This window comes from Panthera leo, chromosome A1 (genome assembly GCF_018350215.1).
Source record: "Panthera leo isolate Ple1 chromosome A1, P.leo_Ple1_pat1.1, whole genome shotgun sequence".
Classification (NCBI taxonomy): Eukaryota; Metazoa; Chordata; class Mammalia; order Carnivora; family Felidae; genus Panthera; species Panthera leo.
The window spans coordinates 104,538,144-104,555,909 of record NC_056679.1 but is presented as its reverse complement, the minus strand read 5'-3'; the positions used below and the strand labels follow the sequence as shown (position 1 = coordinate 104,555,909).

The 17,766-nt window shown below is 39.9% G+C and overlaps 1 protein-coding gene and 1 long non-coding RNA gene across 4 annotated transcripts in view; one reads left to right on the top strand and one right to left on the bottom strand.

Moving 5' to 3' along the window:
- MARCHF3 (membrane associated ring-CH-type finger 3) overlaps positions 1 to 17,766 on the top strand; it is a 148,761-nt gene that overhangs the window by 52,714 nt on the left and 78,281 nt on the right. The window lies entirely within an intron of this gene.
- LOC122217291 overlaps positions 1 to 17,766 on the bottom strand; it is a 120,700-nt gene that overhangs the window by 35,780 nt on the left and 67,154 nt on the right. For all 3 annotated transcript variants that reach the window (XR_006201379.1, XR_006201383.1, XR_006201382.1), the window contains one exon: positions 12,577 to 12,663. This is a non-coding gene — a long non-coding RNA (uncharacterized LOC122217291). The remainder of the gene's footprint in view (positions 1 to 12,576; positions 12,664 to 17,766) is intronic.

Sequence of the window (17,766 nt, the reverse complement as noted above, 5' to 3'; positions counted from 1 at the left end):
TTGGAAAGTCACTCCTTTGTCAAATTCAGCTGGCGGACATCCTGGGACTGATAAAATTCCTTTGCAGTTCATCAGAATATAACTTTGGCTCAATCTGTCAAAGTCACAACCACATCTCTCACGAGTACCATTTGGCCACAGGTCAAATCCATTATCACAAACACAGGAGATGTTCCTGAATAGCATTCCTAACCACTGTCAATGTCTACATGCATGGAGTAAGAGCAAATATCAAGAAAAAATGTAAGAAAAACAATGCAATTTAGATGATCCCTGCTATTTTTATCGAAATCCGGAAATTCTTCCAAGTGACCAAATGGCATTTGGAAAAATAACCGTACCCTTGGAACCTGAAATCAGACTGTCAATGATGAAGATTTTAAAATAATTTATGGCTTCCTAACTTTCTTGGTACATACTTTTAGCATGTTCACGACCAAGGAGGAGCCCCCAGATGAGTCTTCTGGCTTAATGCTTGCTTGATCCATGTTCTGGAAGCAACAGGGCAGGATGGACCACCCATTTATCCTCAAAGTGGGATCCTAGGGCCATCATCATTAACCTAATCTGCTAGCATATCAAAAAGGCAAAATCAGGGTCCCAGCATTTCTGGGAGTGGGGCGCAGGAATCTGGGTTTTTACAAGCTCTTCTGGTGATCGCGACGTTCACTGGAGTTTGAGAGCCACTGGCCTCAGGGTCTCTGGGACAAACTGTCAACTGGCAACTGATGGTTTGTGGTTGTACCTGCTTATCTTTCTTTCTGCAGATGGAAGAAATGTGGCAATCGTGCCATCGTCCTTTGAAAGCTAGCTAGGTCCCAGCTGCTGACTTTTGCTTTCTTTTCTCCACAACATTTCCCAATACCTGGATCAGAACTATGGGGCACCATACGTTGAAACTGACTTAAGATGACAGTCTGTAGGTTAAACTTGGAACGTGTAAGGAGCTCCTCCTAAACTTGTTTTAGTTTGTTTGGTACTAAGAGGTGACCATACACCTAAACAGTAATACACAGGCTTCCTGAATCAGCTCTCTGAACATCTTAGCCATCTGTAACCCAGAAAGTAGACCAAAAAGACCTTTTATCATTCACCATGTATATTATGAAAACTGCACACCAAAGATTGTTCCTTTTTTTTTAAGTTTATTTATTTTGAGAGAGAGAGAGAGAGAGTGCACAAGGCAGAGAGAGAGAATCCCAAGCAGGATCCACACCACCAGTTCAAGCCTGATGGGGGCTTGAACCCATGAACGGCAAGATCATCACCTGAGCCAAAATCAAGTCGGATACTCAACTGACTGAGCCACCCAGGTGCCCCAGAGCGTGTTCCTTTTAAAGAAATTCTTGGAGGCTGCCAAAATCTTCTCAGTCTTAAAAACTAGTTGTGCCTCAGTATCACATGAGAAGCTTTTTTTTTTTTTTTTTTTTTTAACCTAAATGTAAGAGCTAAAACTATAAAACACTTAGAAGAAAACTTAGGTGTAAATCTTTGTGATCTTGGGTTAGGCAACAGTTTCTTAGCTATGACACCTATAGTACAGGCAATCAAGCAAAAAATAGATAATTAAAAATTAAAACTTTTGTGCTTCAAAGGACACTATCAAGAGAGCGAGTGAAGAGTAGGAAATACTTGGAAATCATATATCTGAAGAGGGTCTAGTATTTAGAACGTATTTTTAAAAAAACTTACAACTCAACGATAAAAAACCCAAATAACCTGATTTTAAAAGTCATCAAATACAGGGGTGCCTGGGTGGCACAGTCGGTTGGGCGTCCAACTTCAGCCAGGTCACGATCTCGCGGTCCGTGAGTTCGAGCCCCGCGTCAGGCTCTGGGCTGATGGCTCGGAGCCTGGAGCCTGTTTCCGATTCTGTGTCTCCCTCTCTCTCTGCCCCTCCCCCGTTCATGCTCTGTCTCTCTCTGTCCCAAAAATAAATAAAAAATGTTGAAAAAAAAATTAAAAAAAAAAAAAAGTCATCAAATATTTGAACAGACATTTCTCCAAAGAAGATGTACACATGGCTGATATGCACACAATAAAATGCTCAACATCATTGATCATTAGGGAAATAGGAGTCAAAAACACAATGAGACGGCACATCACAGTAAGATAGCTAGAATCAAAAAGATAGAAGATACCAAGAGTCAACAAGGATTTGGAGAAATTGGAACCCTCACACGTTGCTGGTAGGAATATAAAATGGCACAGCCACTTGGGAAAACAGCCTGGCAGTCCCTCAGAAACTTAAAAACAGTTACCGTAGGACCCAGCAATTCCACTCCTAGGTATATACCCAATAGAACGGAAGACATGAAAGCTTGTACATGAATGCTCACAGCCTTGTTCCTTAAAGCCAAAAAGTGCAAACAACTCAAATGTCCATCAACTAATGAGTGGATAAACAAAATGTGGTATATTTATACAATGAGGTATTATTTACCGTTAGAAAGGAGTGTGAAATACTGAAATACTGCCACCATGCTGTGACATGGATGAACCTTGAAAACATTAAGTGAAAGAAGCCAGATACAAAAAGCCACATATTGTGTGATTCCATTTACGTTAAATGTCCAGAATAGGCAAAGCCATAGACACAGAAATGTGACTAGTGGATTCGTGGTTGTCAGGGGCTGGGGGAAGTCTGATGGCCACACAACTTTGTGAAATACTAAAACCACTCAATGGTAGACCTAAAAGGGTGTATTTTATGGTATGTAAATCCTGTTTGAGTTTTTAAAAAATTGTCAGCAAGGTGGATTTGGCCGGTGGGGCCAAGCATATTTCCATAATCAAAAATAATGTGTGATATACACTGAATTAGAATCACCGAGGATGGGGCCAGGGTTGCTATGGTTTTGACAAGTTTCCAGGTACTTTACTTGAAACCAGTCAACTGCTGATTGGAAAATCAGTGGTTGGGGACCACTGGTCTCTATATGGTTCTGTTAGTCCGATTCTCTTAGAAGGCTGAGAGAAAAGCAGTTTCTACAGGGAGACAAACAGGAGGAAAAAAAAATGTGTGTATATATATATATATATATATATATATATATATATATATATATATATTTGCTGACAGCCCAACAAGACACAGTCAAGAATAAAACACACATATAACAGCTGAAAAAGCCTAAGTATTCTGAGTCCACTTAGCCCAGAAGCAAAGAGTCATATGTGCCATAACAATCCGACATCATCGCTATGTTACAACTTTTGATATTCATAGCGATGACCTGGAGGCATTCAGAGAGGATTAAACTGTGTTCAGTAAATGTTATTTAAGGCATGTGGAGGTAAATACTCGTTTTAGAAAATAGCATTTTAAGAATGCTCCAAGTAGTAAAACCTCAACAATTGAGGAAATCTGATTATCCAGGTAAGGTAGTTTAGAAATCCTTAATAGCTTTATTTTAAAGGTTTCTAATTTTTTTTCCACTTGGCTTTCACAAACAAGAATCAGTCTTGCAACTAAGGAAAAATAACAGGATATAAACTTCCTGAAATGAGCATTAGACACAGAAAGCATTTCAGGGGAGAGTGACAGAGAGGGAGAGATTTTTGGTTTTTTAATGCATACTCCTTTGTAAGCCAGTAGGCCTTTCTGTTTTTAATCGACTTTACTGAGGTATAATTCATATGCAAAAAAATATTTTGAGCATGTGATCTGAATGCCTTTGACAAATGTGTACGCACACCCATGTAACTACCATTCCATCGATACACAGAACATTTCCACCTCCCTCGAATCATGTGCCCCTTTGCGGTCAGTCGCCCAACCATGTACCCACCTTGCCCCAAGCAACCAGTGATGTGATTTCTGGCACTATTGATTAATTTTGCCTCTAGAATTTCAGACAAACAGGCTCATACTATGTATGTCCTTGGGTCCAGCTTCTTTCAACACAGCTATGACATACATGTATGTTGCTGCATGGGATTAGTAGTTCATTCCATGTTATTACTGAGTAGTATTCCTTATATGAATATACCAAAATTTACTAATCCATTCACCTCTTGCTTTCTGTTGGGGGCTGTTAGGAATGAAAGGGCCCAAGTCTTTTTATGGACGTATGTTTCCATTTCTCTTGGGTAAATACCCAAGGCTGGGCCATGTGTTAAATATATGTTTAACATAATAAGAAACTGCCAAACCTCCTCTCAAGTAGTTTCACCATTTTATACTCCCACTAGGAATGCAGGACAGTGATGGTGAAAGCCTCTACCAGGACTTACAAACTAGTAGAGATAAAATCCTCTCTCTAGGTGACTTTCATGTCTCATTGATTCATTATTTTGTCTGCTATTGTAGGAGTTTCACCTTGTATTTCTGTAACATTTCTCTATACAGTTCCAAACCCTGTTTAGGCCTCAACCAGCGTTAATAATGATACACTATAAATTAATTATATATATCATTATCAGCATACTATATCATTAATATGCCATTAATAAAACTAAAGTTTCAGGGTACCTGGGTGGCTCTGTTGGTTAAGCGTCCGACTTCAGCTCAGGTCATGATCTCACGGTTCATGGGTTTGAGCCCCATGTCAGGCTCCGTGCTGACAGCTCAGAGCCTGGAACCTGCTTTGAATTCTGTGTCTTCCTTTCTTTCTGTCCCTCCCTTGCTTGCACTCTGTTTCTGTCTCAGTCTCAAAAATAAACAAACATTAAAAAATAATAATAAAATAAAAATAAATAAGACTAAAGTCTCAAGCACAAAACATTTTTCCTGGCCAGTGATAGCTAAAAATGGCTTCCCAAACAGCATTTATGTATGTTCCTTTCTAATGAGTGGGCAATGGCTATGAATGAATCCTTGACTGTGTAACATCTTGGCAGTTTTTGTTGTTTATCCTTTCCAAAATCGACTTTCTGTGAAGTCAGTGCCTCAGTTCACAAAAGAGGAGCAGTACAGTTTAATGTTAGAGCCCTAGCTAAAGAGGTAGTCAGACCAGGGTGAACATGGTGAATTCTTTCCATGGGCCTGTTCTTTAACACACAGAGAGCTCTGGATCCCACATCTGCAATCTGGGAGATGGGCGTTATAAATATTCTTATCTCATATAATTGTTCTGGGGACAATGATCTCATGTAGGTAAAGCCCTTGGCAATGCTCCTAGTTCATATTTATTGCTTAAGAAATGGAAGCTTTAAAAAAGACACGTTCCAATGTGAGTGAAGGAAAAAGTCATCATAGGAAACGCAGCTCGAGTTCTGGAAGATAAATCCCCTCTCCTTGCTTTGTCTAGGAAGCCTGCTGCCTCTCTCTCCTTGGAAGTCAGGGAGATCCCCGTTCCATTAGCTGCCAATAAGCCCCATCCTCCACAAGGTCATTCCCTCCCCATCCTCTGCTCCTGCTGGGGCTGGCTGCAGGAGGTGGGGGGGGGGGGGGGTGGGCATGTGACCCTTCTCTCACCTCGTGCCAGTCTGGCTCACCTGCTCAGAAGCCTGAACTCACCATGCTGCCCTCTGCCTCAGCTGTTTCTACTGATCTGGCACTGAAACCTCCCGCTTCCTTTCAGAACTCAACATCCCACGTGCTCAGGAGACGTACCAGACCCATGGGTTGAGGGATTAAGAGGCACCGGCTCTCTGGACCCCAGCCTCCAACAACCATAACAGGACCATAGGAGAAAGCTCACTAGATGCACATCTTAAAATTCCAGAAAATCGTTCTTTAAGATTAATTCTCTAAAGACGTGGACCGTTAGGAAGAGAGAAACCCTCCAGATTCGGGCTCTCAATTTAGAAACCATTTGGTAAATGTTTCTTTTTGCACCTGCACTTGGCACCTTTATGGAATAGCCAGTATTGCATCTGCCCTAGCTCCTAACTCTGGAGAAATTGCAGTCTGTCAGGAGGGGAATAAACCATACCAGTAAGTAAGTTAATTAGGAAATGGAATGTGTTTAGGTATGTGTAGGAAAGAGAGCGACCAGGGAAACTCGGATTAACCAGCATTATGTTTTTAAATTGGTAAATCTGCTGACCGGAACACTGCACTGGGGCGGATCTTGTCATCTTCTCTGTGTTGTGCCCTTCACCCTACGGTGTTAGTTCCACCTCAGGCCAGGGACGGGTGAGACACAGCAGCGGGGAAGTGGGGAGGAGGGCAGAGGTTACGGTCTGGCAGAATCTGGGTGAAGTCATGCGAACCGTAGTTCCAGATCCTTCTGTCAGATACCCTCTAAGGTATCAACTGAAGGACCGGACCGGCTGACATCTGTGACACTTGGCCCAAGCAGCTAGTTCAATGAGGGAGCGAGTGCCCTCAGCCAGAATGGGTGAAGGTGTGAGACAGTCCAATGCTGTATTAAATATTGAAAATAAGCCCCAAGGTAGGAGTGCTCTTTAGAGAGGCGCTTTAGCTCTCTGATGCCGCCCCTTAGGCCAGTTTTCTGTTACACACAGGAGAGAGAATGCCAGAAAGTATTGGTGAATTAGTTTGACGAACTTCAGGAGTTTAAAATGAGCATCCTTGACATTTTGACATCCTAGCCCATTTTCCTTTGGCTTTCCTAACGCAAGACGATGGAAGACTTGATTCTCTGCTTGCTTTTCTTCAACTGCTGAAAAAACTCCCTAGATTTTTTGTTTCTTGAAAGATTCACCAATTTAAAAAGTAAGCTTACATTTCTGTCAGCTTCCAGTTCTAAAAATTTTCAGTGTCTTAGATCAAACTTATCTTCTGTTAGTTCAAACTAATAAATAAATCTCTGTAGCAAACATCTTTTATGCCATTTACTCAAGCAGAAAATGCAGGTACTTGGTTTGCTTTTTAATTTTCTTTTTAAGGCAGCATTTCCCTTCCCCGCCCCCCAATAATTAGCAGTAACATCCTAAGGGTTTTTTTCATTTTTCCTACCCGGTAACTTTGACAAGTTACCTAAGATTGGTCAAATCTTCTATTTTGGTTTTTATGGGTATTGCACCTGATACTGTCTTGCTTCGTGAGACAAAAATACCAAGGGCGATGTATTACCCTAGTTTATTTTTTAAAGGACAAATACATTGTTTTAGGATCACTTATTTCTGTTGAAGTATTTCCCAACTTCAGATGTTGCTTCTCTAGATAACGAATTCATACAAAAATTTCTAACGGGGGGCGCCTGGGTGGCGCAGTCGGTTAAGCGTCCGACTTCAGCCAGGTCATGATCTCGCGGTCCGTGAGTTCGAGCCCCGTGTCAGGCTCTGGGCTGATGGCTCGGAGCCTGGAGCCTGTTTCCGATTCTGTGTCTCCCTCTCTCTCTGCCCCTCCCCCGTTCATGCTCTGTCTCTCTCTGTCCCAAAAATAAATAAAAAACGTTGAAAAAAAAATTAAAAAAAAAAAAATTTCTAACGGGTCATAAAAATACTTTCCCTTGTAAGTAGACAATCATGAATCTATTCAGTCTTTGCTCACTTGTTTATAATCAAAACAAAAAGGGCTAGAAAACAGATGAAAACCTATCTATCAGGTCCCTACTCTGTGCCACACACTGGACTAAATGTTACAGACGTTTTCTGGGTAATTCTCACAATAGTCTATAAACCATGATAGGTGCTGTGATTATCTTAATTTATATATAAGAAAATTAAAGCTCAGAGAACAACAAACTTGCCCACAGTCACATGGACAGAAAGGAAATCTTTTGTTATTAAAAAAAAATAACAACAAAATGGATTCAGTAATAAATTACAGAATCACAAGTTCATATTTAGTTTTCTTGTTGCTGTTACTGAAAGCATGGAGTTATCTTATATGTACATAAACACATGGCCCTGATACTCTCCTTTGCCACATGAAGAAGTTAAGGTCCATGGAAGTGAAATGACTAACCCCCAGGGACACAGCCAGTTAAGTGGATTTCAGAACCAGCCAGCAGATGCATATGGCGAGGCTCCTGTGACATGAATTCTTAAGATGTTGGCGGTGTGTCCAGAACCTCCACCCCTGGTTTTTTCTTTTTTCTTTTCTTTTTTTTTTTTTTTTTTAAGTTTATCCATTTTGAAAGACAGAGGAAGAGAGAATGAGCAGGGGAGGGGCAGAGAGAGAGAATCCCAAGCAGTCTCTGTGCTCCATACTGAGCCCGACACGGGGCTCCATCTCAAGGTGGTGAGGTCATGACTTGAGCCAAAACCAAGAGTTGCTCACTTAACCGGCTGAGTCACCCAGGCACCCCTTCCACCCCTGGGCTCTTAACATGTGTAGCAGAACTACTAGGCTCACGGCATTGACCCGTCCTCACTTCTTCATGTGATGCTGGCACCTCTGTTTCAATGGACAAAGAAACACAACGCATATTCCTGTTAAGTGTTCAGATGGCTGTTTGTTTACACTGCGGAGGAGTAACCGTGGTAGTTCCAGGGCTGTCACTAGTGAGCCTGTCAATGTAATTGTGTGGTGACACCATGGCAGTTGTGAAGCAATCATTCATATCCATCCTTGTGTTTATATTTAGCAGTGGCTGTTAATGGTGTAATTATAGGATATAAACAAGCTCCACCCAGAGTGAGGCCGAATGATGAGATGATTGCCTGGGGACCTAGGTTACCCAATGCATCTTGCGCTATGGAATGAAAATATCCAACACGGACAACTTTATTGTGACTATAAATTTGGCTTCCCACTAATACCACTTCAAGCCAAATTATGTATGTTTGATGAGGCATAATTTCTTATTAGATTCGGAGAATACCAGGGCAGACTACATCATGATGGGATTATAATTTGAATTTTAATCAGGTTTTGTTCATTCCCCCATACTAGCTAATGAAATTGATTTGATAACACAGTTATTCAAATGAATAGGGGACAACATAGGACAAAAAGGGAACAAATTGTATTGCTTACCACAAACAGTACTACACTCTTTTATAATAGTAAGTGTAACTGTTGGCATTTTTTTCCTGACCTTTCCACGAACCCTCTTTCATCAGCCTCGTGGTGGTCCCTTCCCCGAGACGGATGTCGGAGTCTGGGTTTTGGCCTCTCTGATTAGGGATTTCACATATCGAATTCAGCCTTCTAATGATTCGCTACAGTTTTATTTTGACAACCCTCTGTGCAAACCCTGCCTGTATATAAATCAATGCCCCTCATTGCTGACCAAGAGAGCGTGTTGAAAGCTCTCCATCAAAATATCTATCATTCGGGAAGCGGAGAGAGAAGTTCGTGTAACAGACTGTGGTTTGCTCCCTTGTACGTACTCTATTCCTCTCTTTTCTTCATCTAGCACACCCAGGATTCAGACATTTGGAATATATGTGTAAAGCAAGAGATTCCATTAACTGTATGAAGTCATCGCTAGAATAGCTATGTGATCTTACTGTCGTGTGATCTTCTAAGTCATAGCTAGGATAGCCGCTACCCTGTGATCTTACTGTCGGTCCTCACCACACCATCGGCTACCTGAGAATAATATAAGTCAGAGAAAATTAAGTTGCCTGAATAATGACTCATTTCTCCTTAAAACTGGCCACTTTTAACTCATTCCAGTGAGTATTTAGCTTCTAACCGGAGTATTTATTACCTGGTCATTTTTTCTAAATCACAGTTACATATCTAAGTACATGAACAACTAGAGTTTCATAAAGGTTAAAAAGCCAAGTAGAATAAGCCAGTGGAAACAAGGTGATACACTTGTGAATATTAAAACCATGGTATTTGCCACACTAACAGACAGTTCTCTCGTTTTTGAATGCATAAAGATGGCAAACTGTCATCACTGTGAATGGCTTGGGGGCCAGGTAATATATTGTTTCTCTAAAGTATTTAAGTCATCAAGGCAGTAGCAAGAGGTCAGTGTCTGATTTGCTTCACAGCTGGAGGCAGATCAGGGTGAACTGAGACTTGTCAAAACATTCTCAAAAGGGAAAATATTGATAAAAAATTAAAAAGGAAAGTTCTGGAGTTTGCATAAGATGAGAAGGAACAGAATTTATTCCCTGCCTCTGTAAGGGTACTGAATATCACTTCAGTTTGCAAATATTGATACAACTGTCATATTATTTTCACACTGCGACAATTTTGAGTTTTCTTCACTTGAAACATTGTCCCAGGGGGCATTGTGACTGTTAAACTAATCTTTATTCATGATTTATGCAGCCTGAACTCAAGTCTCTGAAACAAAATTAATAAATCATGTGTTGATGGAGAGAATGGCAGAGACTGGAGACAATTTGAAGAACAATTTCTATGTGATTGGAACCACTTAGACCAACTTTTAGTTTATGGAAATTTTCGGCTTAAGATACAAAAACTCTTAGGGCCTCCTGGAAACTACCAATTCGTTTTTTGTTTATTTCAAGGGAGAGAGTGAGTGTGTGAGCATGTGCACACAAGAGGGGGAGGGGGGGGGAGAGAGAGAGAGAGAGAGAGAGAGAGAGAGAGAGAGAGAGAGAGAGAGAGAATCCCAAGCAGGCTCCACACTATCAGGGCAGAGCCCGACGCGAGTCTGGATCCCACATGATCCCACTGTGAGATCATGACCTGAGCCAAAATCAAGAGTCAGATGCTTAACCAAGGGAACCACCCAGGCACCCGACAGTTGATTTTCTTGCCTGATTTACTCGAAGACGTGCTAAAGCCAGGCTACCCAAACTGACCTATGGTCAACTCACCCTTTAAAGGATACCTAGCTAGGAACATCACATAGCTCGACTTCACAGCACACCAGAACTCTAACTCAACCCCTTCTGACTGCAAATTATGCCCATGTGTTCTTGCTGTTTTCTCAGAGGAGCTTTTAGACTTTAACTGACTACCCTCTATGGAACTATAACCAAGCAATCACCTAGGAGACAAAGGTACATTGGTAATCAGTCCCAGATGCAATGCTGGTTGGAATGCCAACGAGGGCTAGCCGTTCATTAGTTACAGTTGTGTTCCACCATGGTGTGTGGTAATCGCAGCTTTAAGAACACCAAGGAATTAAGGTGTGATTATGTCTTAAATCAACTTTATTGGGGCACCTGGGTGGCTCAGTCAGTTAAGCGGCCGACTTCGGCTCAGGTCACGATCTTGCAGTTTGTGAGTTTGAGCACAGGGTCGGGCTCTGTGCTGACTGCTCAGAGCCTGGAGCCTGCTTCCGATTCTGTGTCTCCCTCTCTCTCTGCCCCCTCCCCTGTTCAAGCTCTGTCTCTCAATAATAAATAAATGTTAAAAAAATTTTAATAAATAAACTTTATTTTTTAGAACAGTTTTGTATTTACAGAAAAACTGCAGATAGTAAAAAAAAAAAAAAAAAGTTCTCATATACCTCCCACCCAGTTTCCTCTATCACTAACACCTTAAATTAGTATAGTATCTTTGTTACAACTAATGAACCATTATTGATGCATTCTTAGTAACTCAAGATTATGCTTCATTCACATTTCCTTAGTTTTTATGGAATTTTACTTAATATGCTTTTTGTGTTCCGACAGTCAGTTGTCATGTCTCCTTAGGCTCCTCTTGGTTGTGACAGTTCCTCACACATATGCCTTGACTTTGACAACCACAAGTCAGTATTTTGTAGAATGTCCCTCCATGAGGATGCATCTAGGGTTCTGAGTTTGGGAGAGGAAGACAATGCAAGTCAAGGGCCAGTGTCCTCACACATGAAGGGCACATGTTATCAACATGACTTTTCCGGGTTGATGTTGACGGTGATCACCTGACTGAGGTGATGGGGTCTACCAGGTTTCTCCACTGTGAAGTTGCTCTTCTTCCCTCTCTTCCATACAGCATCCTCTGGAACGAAGTCACCGTGCCCAGCGACACTTGAGGAACGGGGAGTAATGTTCCACCTCCTTGAGTCTGAGCATGTACATAACTTATTCAGATTTCTTCTGCACAGGCGATTGGTCTCTTCTCCCTCCCCCTCCCTTGATTTATTTATTCAGTCACTTATTGGTAGAAGTATGGACTCAGATTTCGTACTTGGGCTCATAGTGCAATACTACTTTTTTTTATTTTCCACCTGTAGTCAGTGGAGCTCTTACACTTTGATCTTCTGTCTTCTTGAAATAACTCCATTATTGTGTGTGTGTGTGTGTGTGTGGTGGGCTTTTGTGATCATTTCTCTTTAATTTAATTGTATCTTGCACATAAAAGTCAGCCAAAGTGGTAGTTACCAGCTTTTCTCCTCTGTGTGCCAGTCATCAATCAATTTCTTTTCAAGTGAACAAGTGGCATTTTTAAAAAATCTGTCACATTTGATGTTTTACCCGAAGATTATTTGGTACCCTTGATCTTTCCTCTCCTTGTCTGTACCATCCAGTCATGAGACACTTTTTGGATTCAAAGATAAATTACTTTAAAAGTAGTAATAAATAGAGTAAATCAGAAGAGACTAGGGACATAGAATAACTGGAATATGAAGAATTTGATCACGAAAAACAAAAAAAAAAATACAGAATACAAAAGCAACGGGCTTTTAGAAATTTTTAAAAAATTGAACTTTAAAAAAAAAAAAAGCTGAAAATTCAGGATAAGTACACAAGACCATTTCTGAAGCTAACATACATCTTAATATGATCAAGAACATCGAGACCAGAATAACAGCTCAGAGCACACTAACTAGTAAACTGGTAAGGACAATAAACTAATACCTCATGAGGAACAGGACCAAGACTCCCTTCACAAAGTGATCACTCAGTATTCTGCTGGAAGCCACAGACCATCCAAGAAACAGAAATCTGTGGAAAGAAGGTAAAAGATCATCATTTATAGGTGATGTTTCTGTTTACCTAAAAACAAGAGAATCAATCAAAATATAATGAATAAAAATTTAATTAAAAAAAAAACCCTATCTACAAAATAAACCAAAATCAATAGCTTTTCTGTCAATGAGCAATAAGTGTGTGTAAAACATAATGGAAAAGATACCATTTACTAAAATGTAAAATATTCAATAATAATAAATGAGTACTTGGAAAACTGGACTATTTGCTGAGAGAAATAAAAGCAAACTCTAATAAAGGCTATGTAGCTAGATAGGAAGACTAAATATTTTCAAAATGTAATTCTTTTCTATGTTATTCTTCAGGTGAAACACATTTTTAAGAAAATCTCAACTTTAAAATGGTGACTCAAGGTTAAGAAAAAACAAAAAACAAAGAGAAAACAGGAAAACAACAACAACCCAGGAAGAATAAATAGAAATGATCAACAAAATGTGGGAGACAAGAGATCTTTGTCTAAGTTACTGAAATGAATTATAAAGCTATCATAACTTTGAAATGTGATGTTTTCCAAACATAGGGAAAGCTAGGGAGAGATTCTACGATGACTAGGGATTTACTGTTGAGAACAGTGGCATACACATGAAGAAGTTACCAATAAATAAGATTGAACCAGTTGATAAACCATTTGGAGAAAATGAAAGCTGGCTTTTGACATCACACCATACACCAAAATAAAATTTAAATGTATTGAAGAATTCATGAAATTATAAAAGTCACAGAAAATCTACAATGAGGGGCACTTGAGTGGCTAAGTCTGTTGAGCATCTGACTCCTGATCTCAGCTCAGGTCTTGATCTCAGGGTCATGAGCACAAGCCTGTTGTTGGGCTCTATGCTGGACGTGTAGTCTACTTAAAGAAAAAATCTAGGATAAATTTTAATCTGCTCTTGGAATGAAGATTTTTCTCAGTAGAGGAATAATAAAGGATATCACAGAGAAGAATGATATCTAAAAATTTTTGTCAAACAGACTATAAACAAAACTAGAAGACAAATGATAGGATTTTTTTTTTTTAAAGAAAGAGAGGGTGCACAGCAGGGAAGAGGAAGAAGGAGAGAGAGAGAGAGAGAGAATCTTAAGTAGGCTCCATGCCCAATTTGGAGCCTGACACAGGGCTCGATCTCACAACAGTAAGATCATGACCTGAGCCAAAATCAAGAGTTGAACTCTTAACTGACTGAGCCACCAGGCATACTGAGATTTTTTTTTTTTTAATTTAAATACACATAACAAAGAGTTAATATTTTGAAGATATATAGAGAATTCACTAAGAGAAAGGCAAAAACAAAATCAAAGGTTGGGGGAACATGAGTAAACAAATCAGAAAGACAAAACACTATGGCCAAGAAACACATGATCAGGTTTTTTTTTTTTAATTAATTAAATTTATTTAAATATGAAATTTATTGTCAAATTGGTTTCCATACAACACCCAGTGCTCATCCCAACAGGTACCCTCCTCAATACCCCTCACCCATCCTCCCCTCCCTCCCACCCCCCATCAACCCTCAGTTTATTCTCAGTTTTTAAGAGTCTGTTATGTTTTGGCTCCCTCCCTAACCTTTTTTTTTTCCCTTCCCCTCCCCCATGGTCGTCTGTTAAGTTTCTCAGGATCCACATAGGAGTGAAAACACATGGTATCTGTCTTTCTCTGTATGACTTATTTCACTTAGCATAACACTCTCCAGTTCCATCCACGTTGCTACAAAACAGGCCATATTTCATTCTTTCTCATTGCCACGTAGTATTCCATTGTGTATATAAACCACAATTTCTTTACCCATTCATCAGCTGATGGACATTTAGGCTCTTTCCATAATTTGGCTATTGTTGAAAGTGCTGTTATCAACATTGGGGTACAAGGGCCCCTATGCATCAGCACTCCTGTATCCCTTGGGTAAATTCCTAGCAGTGCTATTGCTGGGTCATAGGGTAGGTCTATTTTTAATTTTTTGAGGAACCTCCACACTGTTTTCCAGAGCAGCTGCACCAATTTGCATTCCCACCAACAGTGCAAGAGGGTTCCCGTTTCTCCACATCCTCTATAGTCTCCTGATTTGTTCATTTTAGCCAGTCTGACTGGCGTGAGGTGACATCTCAGTGTGGTTTTGATTTGTATTTCCCTGATGAGGAGCGACGTTGAACATCTTTTCATGTGCCTGTTGACCATCTGGATGTCTTCTTTAAAGAAGTGTCTATTCATGTTTTCTGCCCATTTCTTCACTGGATTATTTGTTTTTCGGGTATGGAATTTGGTGAGTTCTTTATAGATTTTGGACACAAGCCCTTTGTCCGCTATGTCATTTGCAAATATCTTTTCCCATTCCATTGGTTGCCTTTTAGTTTTGTTGATTGTTTCCTTTGCAGTGCAGAAGCTTTTTATCTTCATGAGGTCCCAATAGTTCATTTTTGCTTTTAATTCCCTTGCCTTTGGGGATGTGTCAAGTAAGAAATTGCCATGGCTGAGGTCAGAGAGGTTTTTTCCTGCTTTCTCCTCTAGGGTTTTGATGGTTTTGTGTCTCACATTCAGGTCCTTCATCCATTTTGAGTTTATTTTTGTGAATGGTGTAAGAAAGTGGTCTAGTTTCATTCTTCTGCATGTTGCTGTCCAGTTCTCCCAGCACCATTTGTTAAAGAGACTGTTTTCCATTGGATATTCTTTCCTGCTTTGTCAAAGATTAGTTGGCCATACTTTTATGGGTCTAATTCTGGGGTTTCTATTCTATTCCATTGGTCTATGTGTCTGCTTTTGTGCCAATACTATGCTGTCTTGATGATTACAGCTTTGTAGTAGAGACTAAAGTGTGGGATTGTGATGCCTCCCGCTTTGGTGGTCTTCTTCAAAATTACTTTGGCTATTCGGGGTCTTTTGCAGTTCCATACAAATTTTAGGATTGCTTGTTCTAGCTTCGAGAAGAATGCTGGTGCAATTTTGATTGGGATTGCATTGAATGTGTAGATAGCTTTGGGTAGTATGGACATTTTAACAATATTTATTCTTCCCTACTAAAGAATGAATGGGTCAACCAGGCAATTAGAGAAGAAATTTAAAAATATATGGAAACAAATGAAGATGAAAATACAACAATCCAAATGTTTTGGGATGCAGCGAAGGCAGTCCTGAGAGGAAAATACATTGCAATCCAAGCTTATCTCAGGAAACAAGAAAAATCCCAAATACAAAATCTAATAGCACACCTAAAGGAAATAGAAGCAGAACACCAAAGAAACCCCACACCCAGCAGAAGAAGAGAAATAATAAAGATCAGAGCAGAAATAAACAATATAGAATCTAAAAAAACTGTAGAGCAGATCAATGAAACCAAGAGTTGGTTTTTTGAAAAAATAAACAAAATTGATAAACCTCTAGCCAGGCTTCTCAAAAAGAAAAGGGAGATGACCTAAATAGGTAAAATCATGAATGAAAATGGAATTATTACAACCAATCCCTCAGAAATACAAGCAATTATCAGGGAATACTATGAAAAATTATATGCCAACAAACTGGACAACCTGGAAGAAATGGACAAATTCCTAAGCACCCACACACTTCCAAAACTCAAACAGGAAGAAATAGAAAACTTGAACAGACTCATAACCAGCAAAGAAATTGAATCAGTTACCAAAAATCTCCCAACAAATAAGAGTCCAGGACCAGATGAATTCCCTGGGGAATTCCACCAGACATTTAGAGCAGAGATAATACCTACCCTTCTAAAGCTGTTCCAAAAAATAGAAAGGGAAGGAAAACTTCCAGACTCATTCTCTGAAGCCCGCATTACTTTGATTCCTAAACCAGACAGAGACCCAGCAAAAAAAGAGAACTACAGGCAATATCCCTGATGCATATGGATGCAAAAATTCTCAATAAGATACTAGCAAATCGAATTCAACAGCATATAAAAAGAATTATTCACCATGGTCAAGTGGGATTCATTCCTGGGCTGCAGGGGTGGTTCAACATTTGCAAATCAATCAATGTGATACATCACATTAATAAAAGAAAAGAACCATATGATCCTGTCAATCGATGCAGAAAAGGCGTATGACAAAATTCAGCATCCTTTCTTAATAAAAACCCTTGAGAAAGTCGGGATAGAAGGAACATACTTAAACATCATAAAAGCCATTTATGAAAAGCCCACAGATAATATCATCCTCAATGGGGAAAAACTGAGAGCTTTCCCCCTGAGATCAGGAACACGACAGGGATGTCCACTCTTACCGCTGTTGTTTAACATAGTGTTGGAAGTGCTAGCATCAGCAATCAGACAAAAGGAAATCAAAGGCATCAAAATTGGCAAAGATGAAGTCAAGCTTTCACTTTTTGTAGATGACATGATATTATACATGGAAAACCCGACAGACTCCACCAAAAGTCTGCTAGAACTGACACATGAATTCAGCAAAGTTGCAGGATACAAAATCAACGTACAGAAATCAGTTGCATCCTTATACACTAATAATGAAGCAACAGAAAGACAAATAAAGAAACTGATCCCATTCATAATTGCACCAAGAAGCATAAAATACCTAGGAATAAATCTAACCAAAGATGTAAAAGATCTGTATGCTGAAAACTATAGGAAGCTGATGAAGGACATTGAAGAAGATACAAAGAAATGGAAAAACATTCCGTGCTCATGGATTGGAAGAACATGATCAAGTTTTAAAGGAGTATTTATTTGCTTCATTCCATTTCCTCATCTTTTTTTTTTTTTTAAAGAAGAGAGAGAATGAGAATGAGTGGGTGAGGGAGGAGCAGAGAGAGATGGAGAGAGAGAATCCCAAGCAGGCTCCATGCTGTCAGTGAAGCCCAATGTGGGGCTCGAACCCATGAAATGTGAGATCATCACCTGAGCCCAGATCAAGAGTCAGATGCTCAACCGACTGAGCCACCCAGGTGCCCCCTGTTTCCTCATCTTTAAATAAAGAGGTCTGTTTAAAAATATGGTCAATGTAAGTGAAGACAGACAGAGTAGTACTGAGAATGGGTGAAAGATGGGAAACTTAGGGAGCAAAAGAGAATTGTTTCAAAAAAGAACCTGACAAATC